The sequence below is a fragment of the Lemur catta genome, chromosome 1, assembly GCF_020740605.2.
Source record: "Lemur catta isolate mLemCat1 chromosome 1, mLemCat1.pri, whole genome shotgun sequence".
Lineage (NCBI taxonomy): Eukaryota > Metazoa > Chordata > Mammalia > Primates > Lemuridae > Lemur > Lemur catta.
In genome coordinates this window covers 222,059,020-222,077,177 of record NC_059128.1, presented here as the reverse complement: position 1 = coordinate 222,077,177, position 18,158 = coordinate 222,059,020, and the positions used below count along the sequence as shown (strand labels likewise).

Below are 18,158 nucleotides of genomic sequence, written 5' to 3'. Positions count from 1 at the left end.
CAGATTCCCTTCCCTACCTGCCAGGGCTCCCCCGGGACCTCTATCCGGACCCAATCTGCTCAGCTTAGGGCTGCAGCTGCCCAAGACCACGGGAGTCACCATGGAGCCATAGCCAGGTCATTACAGAGTAGCTCTGGACCTAACCACCTGTTCCCACTTCCTTTTTAAAGCTTGGGCTACTTGACAAGGAAAGAGTGAACCACAGAACGACAAATACAGTTAGGAGACCATGGAGATCTGCTAATTCAACCTCCCACCCAGTAGAGGAATCCTAGTCTGTTCCAGACTGGGCAACATGGGCCTGCTGCCTGTGTGGAGAGTTGCCAGGTGTGGCAACGCCAGGAGGCTGGCGAGTGCAGACTGGCGGGAGGGATGGAACCACACCCAGCAGGGTTAGAGGTGGGACTCAAGCCAGGTTCCGGTCTGTCCCCTATGAGACAGACCAGCCTGGGAGTGCCAGGAGCTACGGCATGAGGGACGCAGCTGAGACTAACTCCTCCAGACCCTCCTCGCACGCACGGGAACCCTCTCTGTGCAGGTCCCCCAGACCCAAGGCCTGGCAGGGACAGGACAAGATGGCAGGGGAAGGAGTTCAGGTCAGCTAGCAGGGTCAGCTCTCTTAGGAAAGGTCTAGAGCACCTCTTCAGGGCCATCCTCCTCCGTGGCCCAGCTCCTGCAGAGAGCAGAAGCAGAGGATCGTACTGTGGGGGCCTTGACAGAACACAGCCACGCATCCCTAAAAGGAAATCACACAGAAAACCCTGTGAGAGGAAGTTCCCCCTCACCAGTAGCCCATTCCCACACAATGTCGGGGGCTTTGTTTTACTCAGGAAATCACTTTGCTGAGCCATGATATGCCTCCCCCACCTGGACCCACTGCTGCTCCCGCAGTCACACAGAGCACATGCTACTCTGCCACAAGACACGCCAACACATATCTGCAGACAGGCATCGTTTATCCTTTATCCTTCTGCAGACTAAACACATCAGGCCCTCAACTATTCCCACTTGGCATGGTTTCCAAACCCTTCCACATCCTCTGGGCACACGCTAGTTTGACCATGACCCCCTGCTTTGACCCTGAGGACTGAAGAAAGAACACAACAGTATCGTGGTTAAATGCTCAGGTTTGAATCTCATGTCCATCACTCACTGTGCCTCAATTTCCTCTGTGGCACCTGATAATCTTAATTGTGAGGGTAAATCAGTTATGGAGAACTCTTAGAACTGTGCTTGGCACCTGATAAGCATCTAATTAAGGTTTAGCTAGTTCTTAGCACAATGCTTAGCCTATAAAAAGTGTGTAATCACATCCACAAATCCTCCTGGATGTTCCTGCTCCATTCCTCACCAGCTTCCTTACTGGTGAAACGACATAGACCACTGCTGATCAAGATTGCTTTGGAGCTTTGATGCGGCAAGGAATGAGAAGCCTCCTAGTTAGCACTTGGAGCACAACAAGGGTGCAATAAACATTAGCTTCCTCTTCCTTTCAAGGGATGCAACAGTTGGGAGAGCATTCTCCAAGGGTCTTTCACACTTCTGCACAGCTTGCAAGGGGAGGCAGGCACTGCCTTTGTTCCACACTATCTTTTCAAGAATATCTGCATCGTAAACAGCCTTGGAAGAATGAGACAGTGTCTCTTTCTCCATGGAGCACAGTGCACGTCCATCATAAAACACTCAAGTTCCCTAAGCTCAAGATCTCTCTCCTGTGTGTGTGCAGGTGTGACCTGGCCCTCTTTGCGTCACACTGTGGGGTTGGAGCTCAAAGAACCAGTGCAGGAAAATGTTGACACTCCGGTAACTATTACTGTTGTTAATCATGAAGGCCTTTAACTCTAACCCACGAGTCTCAACTTCAGACAGCATCTATGGAACTGTGACAGGTTTACTCCTTAGCTTGAAAGTAGGTGAAATCTCAGAACTTTCACAGGTATTAACGACACCCTATAGAAAAGACAGTAGCAAAATAAACTCTCTTCCCTCAGTCTTTATCTTAAAATATTATCAACCCCATGACATCCTGTCCATGTTAAGCTGATTTTTTAAACATTTTAAGTACAGGATTTCCCTAATTTCCTTATTTGTTCATGACTTTCATCTTGATGATTTTAATCCAAAATTCCATTCGAGATCCTTCTAAAGACTGTTTTTGGGGGGAGAACTTCTTTTGAATTTGAAGGTCCCTTTTTTAAAGTTCACTTATCTGAGATGCACAGACCACTGTTTCTCCTCCCGTTCCCCTCATCCCTCCCACCAGACCAGGTAGGCTCTCCTTCTAAATCTACATTCTCAATCATGGCATCAGATACCAGGTCTGTGTTGCATAAGACTCACAGCAAGCTTACGCCTTCATTAGATATGTGGGCAAGAGAACTGTAAGCTCTCCCGTCCTCCTAGGGATCTCTGCTCTTTCCTTATCCCTCACCGAGAGCACAAGGCAGGCCACTCACGCTGACAACTCCCAACCCCCAAAGGTGGGGATGGGTGACCTGAAGGGTATGACATGGCTGAAGGCCGGCAGGATACCAGCTGGTGTAGTTAGGCAGAGGAGGTAAGAACAGCCACACCCTTCTGGGAAATCTGAACTAGAAACACTAACGCTGGAACCCACATCAAGTCAGAGTCACCTCAGGCACTGGGAAAAGGAGGGGACACGATTAGGGGTAATGTTACAAAATGCCCAGTACAACTTCTGTTCACCTCCGGCCGCCGAGTGGGAGGCTGGCAGATGCAGAAGTGGTCAGCAGCTCCACATCTTCCTCAGGCGCCATGAACTAATGGGGCAGGGTCCTCACCCTTGCCTCCTGCCACCACTACTATCACTCATTTTTAGTTCAAGGATTCATGTGCATGATAAAGTCCAGCTTGCACACTCCTGCTGACTATGCAGCTAAGCCACCAGTGATCTGCATAGTTTTCTCCCTTGGGTACTTTCGTGCATTCTATAATTACCCTCCTTCCCACTACAAAATTAGGTATATCTATGTCTCAGCATCTGGTATTAAATTATAACTTATGATTCTTTTCAAAAATAAATAAGCCAATAAAACTCTTGAACTACAATGGTTTGATATTATTCATCTTGGCAATATTTGGGGTTTTATTTTTAGATTTTTACTGTCTAAAGATTTCTTACCATATTTTTAAGCGTGGTGGGGGTATCCCAAGACCTCAACATCTGGTCATAAGTTACTTTCAGAACTGTAGCATAGTTTTCTTTCTTTTGAAAAATAATTAATCTGTGATGGCTTTAATGGATAGCAAATGAATAAAAACAGCTTTTATCTTAACATAGTTTTAACAGTAAGACTGGACTTTATCAGGCCCCATGATCGGGCCTGTCTGGAAAAGTTTAGTAATTAGGTTCCAAGGATAACTGCAAGGGATGGACCCTTGCTCTATGAGCTTATTACCAGCTTAAACTCTGCAAGGCCCAGGGTCCACCCTCATCCCACACCAAGAATCTCCTTTGTGTTGCGGGGGACTCTCAACTGCTGTCCTGCCTCCCCTGAGATGTCCTTCCATCGCAGCAAGGCTCTCACAGGTGCCTCAACCAGAAACCATTACTATGTTTTCCTATGATACTGTGGATCCTCTGGTTTCATTATGTCCATGTAAGAGACAGGACAGGATTCAGATCTTATCCCAATCTCCCAATTGCCAGAAAACCCATCTCTCACCCTACATAGATTAACTCCCAGTTGCCCACCCCTGCAGGGTTTGCTACGGTGTGAATGTGTCCCCCAGTGTTCAAGTGTTAGAAACAATCCCCAATGTAACAGTGTTGAGGAGTAGAACCTTTAAGAGATGATAGGGCAGGTCAAGAGGGCTCTGTCCTCATGAATAGATTAATGTTATTATCACAGGAGTGGGTTTATTATTGTGGAAATGGGTTTGTTATAAAAGCAAGTGCAGCCCTCTCTTGCTGTCTCGCACTCTCTTGCCCTCCCACCTTCCACCATGGGAAGGCTCTCTCCAGATGCCGGCCCCTTGATCTTGGACTTCCCAACCTCCAGAACTTTAAGAAATAAATCTCTGTTCTTCATAAATTACCTAGTCTGTGATATTCTTTTAGAGCAGCACAAAACAGACTAAAACAGGGGTCTTCAAGGCTGTTCCACCATAGAAACTGCCCCCAGTCAGAAGTGGCCAGAGCCTCAGGCCCGGGTACTTCTCAAGGAAACGGATCAGCAGAACTGGGTCAAGGGAAGAGGCCTCGGCCGCCCCAAAGCCCTGACTGTAGAATTCCTCCCCAGACACAGGTCCCATGGGGATTCTCGGCTCTTTGTAAGGACCTGAACCGGTCGTTCTGAGTAAGACACTTACAAGGGAAGCCATGAGGGGCTCCTCCATCCTTCTTCAGCCACAGCAGGGGTCACATGTACTTGCAGAGAAAGAGGACAGAAAGCCTACTCCTGGGCCAATCAGTGGACATTCAGAGAGCTCGCTGTGGCACTCCAGGGCCCCCGCTGCCTCAGGTTGGAGCCCTGTGACCACATTTAAGTTTTTTACTTCAGGAACCTGACACGTTTGTGCTTCTGTCCTGCTCCTTCCATCCGTCTTCTCCTCTGCCACCCAACTTCTCAGAGTTGGGTCATCAGCAGCCTCTTCTGCCTAGGCTGGGACTAGTTCATCTCCCTGTCAGCACTCCCCCCACACCCCCCTGATGGACAGCTCCAAAAGTTGTCCTACAAGGAATTGTCACCTCAGCCCCCAACCTGGCACAGCAGAGCTTTTCGAGTGAGGCAGTTAAGCCACAGCTTTGAGTGGCCACAAGTACAAGCAGAAGCAGCGTGAAATCACCCCTGGCTTCAACGAGTTTCCAGTTTAAGGGGGTAAGATAAGCCCACAAGCACACACAAAACAAGGAAAGCACAAGAAGGCATTATTACTTGCTTGACTATGTGTTTAATACCTCTCAGCTGCACTGACAGGGTTCATCACCCCCCTCCCCTCCTTCTTGACAGACCTTCTTCCCTTGGTTTCTGGGATGCTGCACTCTCCTCTTTTTCCTCCCACATCTTCTTCCTGGCCTCTAAGTGACTGGCATGCTCGTTCCCAAGGTGATGAAAAGGTGATCAAATCCAGTCTCGTAGTTTCAAGCACTGCCAAGAGTCTGGCGACTCCCAAGCACACTTCCCATCCCACCCTCGCCACTGACCTCCAGAAGTTTACATCCCACATGACTCCACATCTCCAGGGTTATCTACCAAGACATGCAGGATCTCTCCATATCTCCAGCCGAAACTGTTCCTCCCGCAGCATTGCCCATCCACCCAGGTGCTCAGGCGTAGCTATCATCCCTCGCGCCTCTCCCACCCACCTGCAACCCAGCAGCAACTGCCACCAGCTCCAACTCCAGTGTCCTCTCTCCTCGCCACCTCCACTGCCACAGCCATCCAGGCCACCAGGGTCAAGCTTTTAGGCCGCTGCAGCGGCTCCTACCCACCCTGGGTCCACTCTCACCTCCCTACAATTTCCACACAGTCAGATCTCAACACACCCCGATCAGCCCCCTCCAATGGCTAATTGTTACAAGCAGAATAAAACCCAGACTCCCTCCCATGGCCTGCAAGGCCCTATGTCACCCAGCCCTGGCTTACTGCTCCCAACTCACCTCCTATTAAGCTCTGCCTCACCCCTCCACTCTTGCACTCACAGGCCTGCTTTGCTGTTCTTCCAACCATGCCAAGTTCACTCCTGCCTCAGGGCCTTTGCAACTGCCAGTTTCTTAAATCAAGTTCTTCCCCCAGATTGTCTCAAGACCCACTCTTTCACTCCATTCTGTTCCCTGCTCACATATCACCTCCACAGAGAGGCCTTTCTTCACTACTTGTCATCCTATATAAAATAACCCTCCACCCAATTTCTGCATCTCCTTAAGCTCTGTGCCATACTTTAAAATCACTACTGGTTGTTACTGTCTTCCTGTCCTAATAGGATGAAAATTACATGGGAGCAGGGATTTTGCCTTGCTTATCACTCAAGGAGTCCTTGTTGAATGAATGAACATCATGTCTGGTAGAATGTCACGTCACGTCAACCACACTGATGTGGCTCACATTCTTTTCTGGGGAAGGAGGCTGAATTTCTCACCGAAACAATAACATAAGAGATGGTTACAATATTGACCAAGGCCCTAATGCCCACCTTTTAAAGAGAGATGATCAAACCCTATATTTAACTACAAGTTAGATATCTAGCAACATAAAGCTTTCTACAATACATGTGCTGTCATTAAACAGAGAATAGTAATAATGAAGCATATGCAAATATAATTTGATATGTTATGGTATCACAATTCATTGCTTAAAGTAATTATACTATATTAAAAGCAGAATGAACATCTTCTTAAGGTCATGGAATTCAGATAAGAGATTTTCCACTGGCTTCTCTGAAAATATGTAGGGAGGAAGCTCAAGATTACTTGTCTTTTTGAGACATCCATCAAGAAACATTGATGTCTTGCTAAAGGCTCCTGTGTCACCTGTGGGTGGCCCTGAGGGATTCACGAGAAAGGTGTGAGTTCTAGGTCCCCCTGCACCAGCCAGTGCATCTCTCGGACTTTGCTCATGTGGCCCCATCTCCTCCTCAATGCAGGGAGAGGAGTACTGGGTTCCTGCAGTCCCCACTGCCACTAGGTTTTACCACTGAAGTTTCACCTCATTTTCATTTACTTCTTTTCCTTGTTGCAAATTTCCCTGTCACAAGCATAAAGTTGGTGACTAAACAGAGAAGCTCCCAGCATAGCCTGCTCATCAGCACCAGAGGTGCTGCCTCATCCTGATTTTAGGCCAGGCAAACGTGCCCGTGAAATAAGGGGGCTTGCGATGACTTTCCATCATTTGATCTTCCACCTCTGCTGCTTCCCAGTGTCGAAAAGCCCCCAGGGTTCCTTTAAAGGGTGCCTGGCTCACACCCACAGTGTTCGCGTTGGTCCAGCCTCCCCCAAATCCGAAGACAAAGCCCCATGTCAGCTGCTTTCCTTCAGGCAGCGGCAGGGCACTGCTTTCCCCTTATCAGCCACTGTAGATCCAACCTCATAGCCACTTTGTAAAAATTCCTTTAATGTTATGAGATTTATTTCCTTAATAAAAGAGCAAAACCTAGATACTTAGCTTTGTCTTTCAAAGTAGTCTCAGAAGCTGTTGTCTCAAGTCAATGATGGGGCCATCGTTCAAAGCAGGTTTAGAACCATGGGGGAAATAATCAGTATAGTTTTTTTAAATCCCAAGCCACACGTCCTTTTACTAATTCCTGCCTCCCCCTCCCCACTCCACCCCTGCCCTTCTCACTGTCTTTGCTTCACTGGACCCGGTTCTGGCCCTGCGGCCTCCTTTGCAGTGACAGTGAGCACAGCCCTCTCCAGGCTGACACTGGCCGGGGACCCTTGAAGTACTGTCATGTGAGACCCTAAGGAGAGGGTCAAGGGTGGCAGAGGGAAACCACCTTCCTCACTTGCTAAAGCTGCAGAAAGCAATGGGAACACTACCACCCCCACTCCAATTACACATATGAAACCCCAAAAGATGGCACATATTTTTAAATGTAATTGAGAATATTTACCATTGTATAGCTGCCCAAAGAAGACACCCTCTCAGTTAAATAGGCTCCCTCTATGTCTGTTGTCACACGGAACTTCTCACTGAACAGACTGCAGATGGCTGTGTCTGTGCAGCAGCGACCCGGGGGCTCTTGGTCAGGACCTGGAACCACTCGGTCCCACGGAACCGGCGACAGAGAATTCCACCTGTGCTCCAACCCCAGCAATGCCTGCTTACTGAGGAACCATGGAGCCAAAGGAGAGATCACAACCAAACACAGTTACGGAGAGCCGCTTCCTGGCGGACATCTTCAGCCAGTTAAGGAGGACGAAGCACCACCGTTCACAGGGTGAACAGTTTCTAGCAGAGGCCAGGGCACCCAGCAGGGCCTTAATCGTGTTTCTCGTCTGGCTCCACTGACGGTTCCCACCGAGTTTGCCAGTTCTAGAATTCTGACTGGCTAAGCCAAGATCAACAGATAACGCTAATGCATGCTGCCTTCGCTCCGCCTGCCTGGGCAGCTGGCCGGGTGTCGCCTCACCTGGGGGGCACCACTCTCTCCTGGGCGCCCAGGAAGACACACCGTTCCCCTCGGCGGCCTCCCCAGGGCAGACTGAGGAGGAACAGTCAACAGCGTAATTTAAACTCTGCCCACTCACCACCGTCTTGTCTGCTGTTTGTTGTGGCAACTGGGCCAGGGGGACAGGAACGATGTCCTGGAGATCTGCTTCCCTTGGGCTCGGGGAGTTCTCAGCTGGGACACTCCCGAAGTTGTGCTGAACTGCAGCAGAGGCAGCGGTTTGGAGCCACCTGGGTGGGAGAGGAAAGGAAAGGCAAATCAGAGACAGACACGCAAGGGGGGTGTGGGAGCAGCGGGGAGGGACTCGCACTCCCACGACAGGCCCCCTGGAAACAGAGGAACTTCCCAGAGGCGACAATAGGTAGCTTTTATTACCCTGTGGGGGGTTGCAGGTTTAGAGTTCAGGAACAATGGTTACAAGGAGAACCAGACTAGGTGCTTTCTTCCTCTGCAGAGTACTGTGGAGGGCAGTGCTCAGGTGAGTTCTTGGGGTCTGGGGAGAGGCCCTGGGAGCGCCTCCCTGCAGGTGAAAGGCAACACGGGCAGGTGGCTGTTGGGGCTGTCTGGAGGGAGCTGGCTCCTGGCAAGCAGGGGCCTGGCTTTGGTGACATGGGCAGGGGAAGGAGCTGAGTGGGCAGGAAGAAAACACTGACACCCCAGGAGAGGACTGTCCTCAGAGATGAGTGACTCCCCTACCCACCCTGTCCAAGGACTGAGTCCACATCCTCTGCTCCCCCAGAACTCACGCTGAGGCAGCCCACGGGGTCCACCCATTCCCCTTGGCCCAGGCTCCTGAAGTGCCCCCTTCTCCCTTCAGAAACTTTTGCTTCCCTCTGAGGGCAAATCTCCTTTGCTTCTTAAGCAGGAAGGAAATTCCTATAATAAGCAGTAAACCCATTTCCTCAAAGATACAGATGACTTATTTCTGGGCCCTTTATGGGCCACCCTTCCAAAGCACAGTTTGCAAACCCAAAGGAAATCAAGCTCTCACAGTGGCAGTTGCTATGGCTTGAATGTTTGTGTCTCCTCCAAAATTCATGTTGAAACTTAATCCCCAGTGCAACAGTGTTAAACAGTGGGACCTTTAGGAGGTGACTAAGTCCTAAGAGTAGAGCCTTCATGAATGGGATTAGCAACCTTATAAAGGGGCTAAAGGGAACCAGCTAGGCCCCTTTTTGCCCTTCTGTCTTCTGCCACATGAGTGTTAGGTAGATAGTTAGGATCTCCGGCTCTTTTTGGGACAAGGGCTCCCTGCTTTGGTGCTGTTTCGAGCAATTGCACCATCTGGGAAGAAGGATAAGGGCAGGCACTCCATTTTTGTGCTGCCCCACCCTTAATCCTATCCCGAGAAACTGCTACACCTGGGGAAGGAGGGAATGCTTTATCAATCTAGGAATTCCCCAGCCCGGGCCTGATAGGATTTAGAAATGACCTAGAGTAACCTAAGGGTAATTAATATGCCATCAGCTTGAATCTGCACTGCGGTTCACACCCCCAGGTGGGCTTTCTTAGAGGGAGCTCATATATGCAGATGGAATTTTGAGCACAACTGTTGATCATCTGATAACATCCTACACCTCCCAAGAGCCCGCCTCCAGACTGGGCTAATAAAAGGAAAGAATCCGAGAGGTCAGGAGGAAGTGAGTGGGGCAGTCAGTGAGTGAGTCGTTTGCTTTCCACTCTCAGACAGATCTGTTTTATCCCACGACAAGGAGCTGCTCTCGTGAAACTGCTCCCTGCCTGAGGTTACTCGGTCATATTGGCCTTGCTGGTGATTTTTCCAAAAAAAGAGTCAGGGGACTGGGACAATAGTCTGGACTTGACACTTTGGTGTGTCTGGTCATTGTTCGGCCAAGAGCACCCCAAGGACTGAGGGCAGACTGCCACCCAGACATCTTGGGTGCCAAGGCCCAAGATTCTGACATGAGGACACAGCAAAAAGATGCCTTCTCAGAAGCAGAGAGCAGCCCTCGTCATAACTAAATCTGCTGCTGCCCTTGATCTTGGCATTCCCAGCCTCCAGAACCATGAGGAATAAATTTCTGTTTACTATACATTATCCAGTCTCAGGGTTATGGTGGCATAGACAGAGAAGACAGCATTTCAGCAGGGAGGCTTTCCAATTAAAAGGTCCTTACACAATCCTTTCATAAATCACACAGGAGACCTAGAGGGTGGAAACCGTTGGTTTAAGGTGGTGGTTCCCCCCACACTTTGAGGCATACTTAGAGGAAATAGGAGTAACTGGGCTCTCAGAGGAGGGGCAGGATGGGGTGGGATTCCGTGGCCAGATGCTCTTTTCCACCTGCGCAGGGGGTGTGAGCAGAAAGAATCCTGGGAGCCGGCCCCATTTACACCCAGCTGCTCCCTATAACCTGTTTGGCCTCAGGACCAAGTGGGAGCTGACGCAGGATGGACTGTCCATAAGGAATGGTTTCTGCAGCTCTCGTGGGCTAAGCTAGGCCGTCCCAGCAGGACTTCTGTTGACCTTGAGGAGAAAGGTCAAGCTGGGGCCATCTGCTGACACTCTCCTCAATGATCCCCCACCCCTGGTGAGGGCTCAGAAACCCCTGTGGACTCCACCTGCAGTGTGCGTGCACCTGGCACCTCATCCTCACCAGCCACCCTTCCACTTTCTGCCAGCCAGAGGAGCCTCCTGGCCTGCTGCCCCTCCTGTCCTGGGCCCACCACCCAGCCCCACGCCCACAGGAGGCCCCTGGGTGCTCTGCTCTTCCCATTCTTTGCCCAGCTGATTAGGCCACACGTAGCTCTAATCATTTCATAACTCACCTGTACCACAGACACTTTATACTCCTCCTGCTTCTCAAAGGACTTGAAGCCATCACAAGATAGCACAAAATAAAGCTACAGATTATTTAAAAATTAAAACTGTATAAAAGCTGATAATATATGCAAAATTGTTTTCTAAGCTAATTTTGCCACTCAAGCGTTATATCTATCCCCGAGTTCCCCAACACTCATAGCAAAAAGATGAAACAGGATGGGTCACATAATTCTTGTTGGACAAGGACACAGAGCCACTTCATCAGGAAACCAGGCCCTCCAGTGCTAACCTCCAAAAGGCCTCTCTCCAGAGAGAGGACTGAACACGATGATGGACAATTCCACCTATGGCGTTTTCAGAAAGAGAAACATTCAGCATTTGGTAACTTTTTAATATCAACATTTCATAAAAGTAAGGAAAATATCAAAGCATGACTTGGGATTTTTGCAGGGATATAAAACAGTGGTTTGGGCAGGGGTCTGGTGATTTAATACAAACAAGTCTCTGTGGTTCTCAGAGGAAGTCTCTGTCCTCGTCACCCATGGGGGAGCAGGTGGGAGGACCTTAGGATGTGTGGCAGGATCACTGATTGTCACAGTGACTTGAGGACAGGGGAAGGGAGCCCAACGTCCCACATTAAACAGAAGCTGATTGTAAAGAAGTGTCTGGCCTAAAATGCTAACACACCCCTCCAGAGAAACACTGGGAAGGAAATCAGTAATCAGCAGGGCTCTTCTTGTGCCTCCTCTTAAATACCAATTAAGTCTTCACAGGGAGTTGACCACAGTGACCACGAGAATGTCTGCTCTGGGAAGTATAGATGGAGGGGAGGCCAGGTTTGTGATGTGTCGGCTCTGCTGGAGGTAAAGCGCATGTTGTCTCATGAGGAGGAAGGAGCCTGGCGGCAGTGCTGGCTGGACAGAGAGCTGGACCCCGGTGCGCTACGGGCCTGCCCGGGGAAAGGAGCCTACCTCTCCTGATTTTCATTTCTTAGGTCTAAATAGGGCACAGCTGGAACACCAACACCGCACACAAATACGTCACAGGAGAAACTATTTTAGTCAGGAGCAGTGGTTCTCAAAGTGTGGTCCCTAATTAGCGTCACTTGGGAACTTGTTAGAAATGCAGATTCTTGGGTCCACCCGAGACCTGCTGAATCAGAAACCCAGGGTGGGGCTGAGAAACCTGTGTACTAACAAGCCCTCCAGATGGCTCTGATGCAGGCTCAAGTGTGAGAACCACTGGTCTAGAAGTTTGGGGCTAAATGTGGCAATTAGTCACATGAGATATTTTAGAGACGCTGCCTCATCCCTGTGTAGAGCTCCTATTAGACTCCGAGAGGCACCAAGATGTTTCAACAAGTCTGTTGCTGGCAGATGACTGGGGTGGAGGCCTGAAGAGGGACGACCTAATGATGAGAAATGGGGGCAAGGGTAAATTATCGGGGGCTAGTCTAAGCCTCAAGTTTGATTAACCATCCTAGAAGAATTTTTTAGTTTTACATTTAGCTTGTATTTTTCTTTGAATAAAAGAAGTTCAAACTTGTGTTTGGGCGCAGAAAGCAACATCCCAAAATGAAGGCCTCAGAAACAGCCTTCAAAGCACAAGTTTCTCTCTGACCTTCTCCTGGCCTCCTGTCTCTGGCCCCTTATTCTCCCAAGATGCTAGCGATAGAAACTAGGATCTCTTTTCCCCAAGGCAGGTCATGGAAATCAGAATTCCTTTTCCCCAAAGCCAGCCATAAAACCTAAAAATATTACTCAACTTCCTCTCCCATCTCACCCCCACCTTTCTGTGGAAAAACTAGCCATAAAGAAATTATCTGACCTACCTCTGGCCATTAAGTTCCTCCCCCACACCTCTGCCACCTTTCTGTGGAAAAACTAGCCATAAAGAAGTTATCTGACCTACCTCTTGCCGTAAAGAAATTATATGACCCACATTTTTTGATTGTAGATCATAAGACCTCCCTTATAGAGAGGGTCCTGCCCCATGTGCAGAAGGAAAGAATGCTGCACAGAGAGGCCAAGAATCTAGACAGACAGGCCTTGCTGGGTTCCCCACCCAGTGTTAGCATTATATCATACTCTTTTTGTCCAATCATATTTCTACATGGCTGTCCATACTTTGTTGAACCTAAACATCACAAAAATGGACGGTTTCCCCTGTACCTCTGGGTCTTCATTCTGAAGGCTCTTGGGTCCTGTAAAACTATGATCAAATAAATTTGTATGCCTTTTCTCCTATTAATCGGCCTTTTGTCAGTTGATTTTCGATGAAGCTTCAGAGGGTAAAGGGGAGGTTTTCCCTCAACCCTACAATTGAAGAGACACAAAAGGTATATACAGTGAAAGATCTTGAACCCACCCCTGCTCCCAAGTACCCAGAACCTACTTCCCTTCCACAAAGTCAGCCATATCATTGGTGTCTCCTAGAGATATGTTATAAAAATACATGTATATTTTTATCCCTACTTTTTCTTTTCTTTTTTTTTTTTTGAGACAGAGTCTCGCTCTGTTGCCCGGCTAGAGTGAGTGCCATGGCATCAGCCTAGCTCACAGCAACCTCAAACTCCTGGGCTTAAGCAATCCTACTGCCTCAGCCTCCCCAGTAGCTGGCACTACAGGCATGTGCCACCATGCCTGGCTAATTTTTTTTTTCTATATATATTTTTAGTTGTCTATATAATTTCTTTCTATTTTTAGTAGAGACGGGGTCTCGCTCTTGCTCAGGCTGGCCTACTTTTTCTTAAATACAAATGATAGCATATTACACACACTATTCTACACCTTGTTTTTTTCACTTGATATATTTTCGGGCTTATTCCATACCAGAAACATCAAGAAGCATGTAGAAGAGTTCTGAGTGTCTGGAAACATATGACACCCCAGGGCATGGGTAACTTCCCTGCAGAGAAGGAACATCTGCTAGGCCACCACATGACGCTTGTAGATTTCTTAGTGAACCTCCTATAGGAAAGATGTTTGAAATTCTGAGTTTGGGGAACTCTCCTAAATGTGCATGCATCCAACACAGGGCTCCAAAACACATTATTCAAAAATTCTTAGAACTGAAAAAACTAGGAAAATCCACAATTGTAGTTAGAGACTTCAACATTCCTCTCTCAGTAATTGATAAAAACAAGTATACAGAAAATAAGTAAGGATATAGAAGGGCTGAACGTCACTATAAATCAACATGGCTGAATGGACACTCTACTCAATAAATGCAAAATACACTTTTTTTTCAAGTAAACATGAAACATTCATCAATAGAGACTACATTCTGAGTTACTACACAAACCTGAATCAAATTGAAAGAAGTGAAACCACATGGAAATGTTCTCTGATCATCACGAAATTAACTAGAAATTAGTATCAGGAGGATATCTGAAAAATTCCTAAAATGTTTGGAGATTAAACAACACATTTATAAATAACTCAGTTCAAAAAAGAAGACATAATGAGTAATAGAAAATATTTCAAATTGAATTAACATGAAAACACAATGTATGAAATTTGGGGGGATGCAGAAAAAGCTCAGAAGAAAATGTATAGCATTAAATGTTTATGTTAGTAAAGAAATAAAGTCTCAATTCAACGATTTATGCTTCCACTTATAGAAAACTAGAAAAAGAGCAAATTAAATCCAAATCTATCAGAGACAACGAAACAACAGAGATAAAAGCAGAAATCAAAGAAATTGGAAAAAAAAGAAAGAAAATTGATGAGACCTAAACTTTGTTCTTTGAAAAGATCAGTAAAATTAGTAAGCCTTTAGTCATGCTGATCAGGAAAAAAAGAAAGATGACACAAATTATAAATCTCAGGAAAAAAAGAAGGGACATCACTATAGATCCCACAGACATTAAAAAGATAAGGCATCCTTTCATGATAAAAACTCTCAACAAATTAGGCATAGAAAGAACATATGTCAAAATAGTAAAAGCCATATATGACAAACTCACAGCCAACATCATTTTGAACAGGGAAAAACTGAAAGCATTCCCCCTAAGAACTGAAACAAGAAAGGATGTCCACTTTTACCACTCCTACTCAACATAGTACTGGCAGTGTTAGCCATAGCAATCAGGCAAGACAAAGAAATAAAGGCATTCAAATGAGAAAAAAGGAAGTCAGATTATCTCTGTTTGCTGACAATATGATCTTATACCTGGAAAACCCTACAGATTCCATGAAAAAAACTCCCAGATATGATAAATAAGTTCAGTAAAAGTTTCAGGATACAAAATCATCACACAAAAATCTGTCACATTTCTACATACCCATAATGATCATGCTGAGAACAAAATCAAGAAGTCAATCCCATTTAAAATAGCTACGAAAAAAAATACCTATACCTAGGAATACATTTAACCAAGGAAGTGGAAGAGCTGTACATGGAAAACTACAAAACACTGATAAAAAAAATTGTAGATGACACAAACAAATAGAAAAACATTCCATACTCAGGGATTATAAGAATCAATGTTGTTAAAATGACCATACTGCACTAAGCAATCTACAGATTCAATGCAATTTGTATCTAAATACCAATGTCATATTTTATAGAATTAGAAAAAACAATCCTAAAATTCAGACGGAACCAAAAAAGAGCCCACATAGCCAAAGTAACCATGAATAAAAAGAACAAAGCTGGAAGCATGACATTACCTGACTTCAAATTAGACTACAAGGCAGTAGTAAACAAAACAGCATGATACTGGTATAAAAATAGATACAAAGATCAATGGAACAGAATAGAGAACCCAGAAATAAAACCGCAGACCTATAGCCAACTGATCTTTGAGGAAGTCCACAAAAACATACACTGGGGAAAGGACACCTTATTCAATAAATGGTGCTGGGAAAATTGGATAGCCACATGCAAAAGAATGAAATCAGAACCCTATGTCTCACCACATGCAAAAATTAACTCAAGATGGATTAAAGACCTAAATGTAAGACCTGAAACTATACAAATGCTGAAAGAAAACCTAGGAAAAACTCTTCTGGACATTGGCCTAGGCAAAGAATTCATGAGTAAGACCTCAAAAGCAAATGCAACAAAAACAGACAAATAAGACTTAATTAAATGAAAAAGCTTCTTCACAGCAAAAGAAATAATCAACAGAGTGAATAGACAGCCTATACAATGGATGAAAATATTTGTAAACTATATATCCAACAAAGGACTAATATCCAGAATCAACAAGGAACTCAAACAACTCAACAACCCCGTTAAAAAATGGGCAAAGAACATGAACAGATATTCTTCAAAAGAAGATACACAAATGGCCACAATGATATGAAAAAATTCTCAACATCAGACAAATGCAAATTACAACCACAATGAGATGCCATCTTATACCAGTCAGAATGGCTATTATTAAAAAGGTCAAAAAAAAAATAATAGATGTTGGTGAGGATGCGGAGAAAAGAGAACTCTTAAACACTGTTGGTGGGAATATAAACTATTAATAGTACAGCCTCTATAGAAAACAGTATGTAGATTTCTCAAGGAACTAAAAATAGAACAGCAATCCCAAAGAAAAAGAAATCATTATATCAAAAAGATACCTACACACGTTTCTCACAGCACTATTCACAATAGTAAAGGTATGAAATCAACTGAAGTTGTCCATCAATGGATGACTGGATTAAAAAAATATGAGATACACACACACACACACACACACACACACACACCCATACACACACACCATGGAATACTACTCAGGCATAAAAAAGAATGAGATCATGTCTTTTGCAGCAACATGGATGGAACTAGAAGCCATTATCTTAAGTGAAATAACTCAAAAAGAAAATCAAATACCACGTTTTCACTTATAAGTGGGAGCTAAATAATGTGTACACATGAACACAGAGAAAGGAATAATAGTCATTGGAGACTCAGAAGGGTAGGAGTGTGGGAGGTGAGTGAATGAAGAGAAATTACTTAAAGGGTACAATGTAGACTGTTTGCGTTATGGATACACTAAAGCCCAGACTTTACCACTACATGATATGTCATATAAGGAAACTGTACTTGTACCTCCTAATCTATAAAAATAAAAAAATTAAAAGATAACAAATATGAATAATTCTATGGTATGCCCATAAATTTGACAACTTAGATAAAACAGACAGATTCCTGGAAAGGCACAAACTACCAAAACTCACACAAGAAGAAACAGACAATATGAACTAAAGAAATTTTATGAGGCAAACATTACTTGATATAAATATAAGATAAAGACATTACAAAAACAGAAAACCCCAGACCAATATTCTTCATCAATATAAACATAAAAATACTCAAAAAAAATACTAGCAAATCAAATTCAGCAATATAGTTTGAAAAAATATATTATTATCACATGGAATGTATCCTGGAAACATTAGGCTGGTTCAACATTTGAAAATCAGTGTAATTTATAATACCAAATGATTAAAGAGAATAAAACTACATCATTTTGTTAGATACAAAAAAAAAGCATCTGACAAAATTCAATTATCATTCACGGTTCTGGACAACTGGTTTAATCAGAATGCACAAAACTTCTTGGAGGATCCAGAAGTCCTCTTATAAAAAAGATCTCAGGTGATGTCAGAAGATGGGGTATGAAGGGATGGATATACGGTAGAGACTTCAAACATATAATGAAATTATATTAATGAAATTATGATACGTTGTTCCAGAGAGAGCTAGTTACACACAGGCAGATTTCTACTGAATAAAAGAAGGGGTTCATGTTATCAGATCTCTGGACAGAGGCAGCTGCTTTGTATTTGAGGTGGTGGATTCTTAAAACCACAAGTATTCAAAAGGTCCTGGACAACTATCTGTCAGGGATGCTGTCAGGGGTCTCCTGCCTTAGATGAGAATATAGACTTGATTACATTGAAAGTTCTTTCTAGTGCTAAGAGTAGAAAAAGAAAATCCAGTTGGCTTAATTAATGTTTATTAAGAGCTAAGTAAAATATGATATTAATCTACATTTTAAAACTCATGTTGCATATCTGTATGTAGTTTACACCAATAATTTAGTAGATATATGTATTTCTATAGTACACTATGTAAAAACATTTCATTCTGTATACTTCTCTTCCTGCTACTTACTCTAAAGAGGCTAATAAGTTGTTGCCTCATTAGTATCTTTAGCTATTTCTTTTCTGTCAGTTCCTTCCTCTCTACCTCCAGACATTTTCTCTTAAAAATACCCACATTCAGAATCTACTGC

General features: G+C 45.0%; 1 protein-coding gene across 2 annotated transcripts in view; it reads right to left on the bottom strand.

The window, feature by feature from the left end:
- The window catches only part of MYLK (myosin light chain kinase), a 258,430-nt gene that overhangs the window by 197,601 nt on the left and 42,671 nt on the right, over positions 1 to 18,158 (bottom strand). For both annotated transcript variants that reach the window (XM_045540120.1, XM_045540116.1), the window contains exon 2: positions 8,210 to 8,360. The gene's annotated coding sequence lies outside the window, so the exon portion shown is untranslated. The remainder of the gene's footprint in view (positions 1 to 8,209; positions 8,361 to 18,158) is intronic.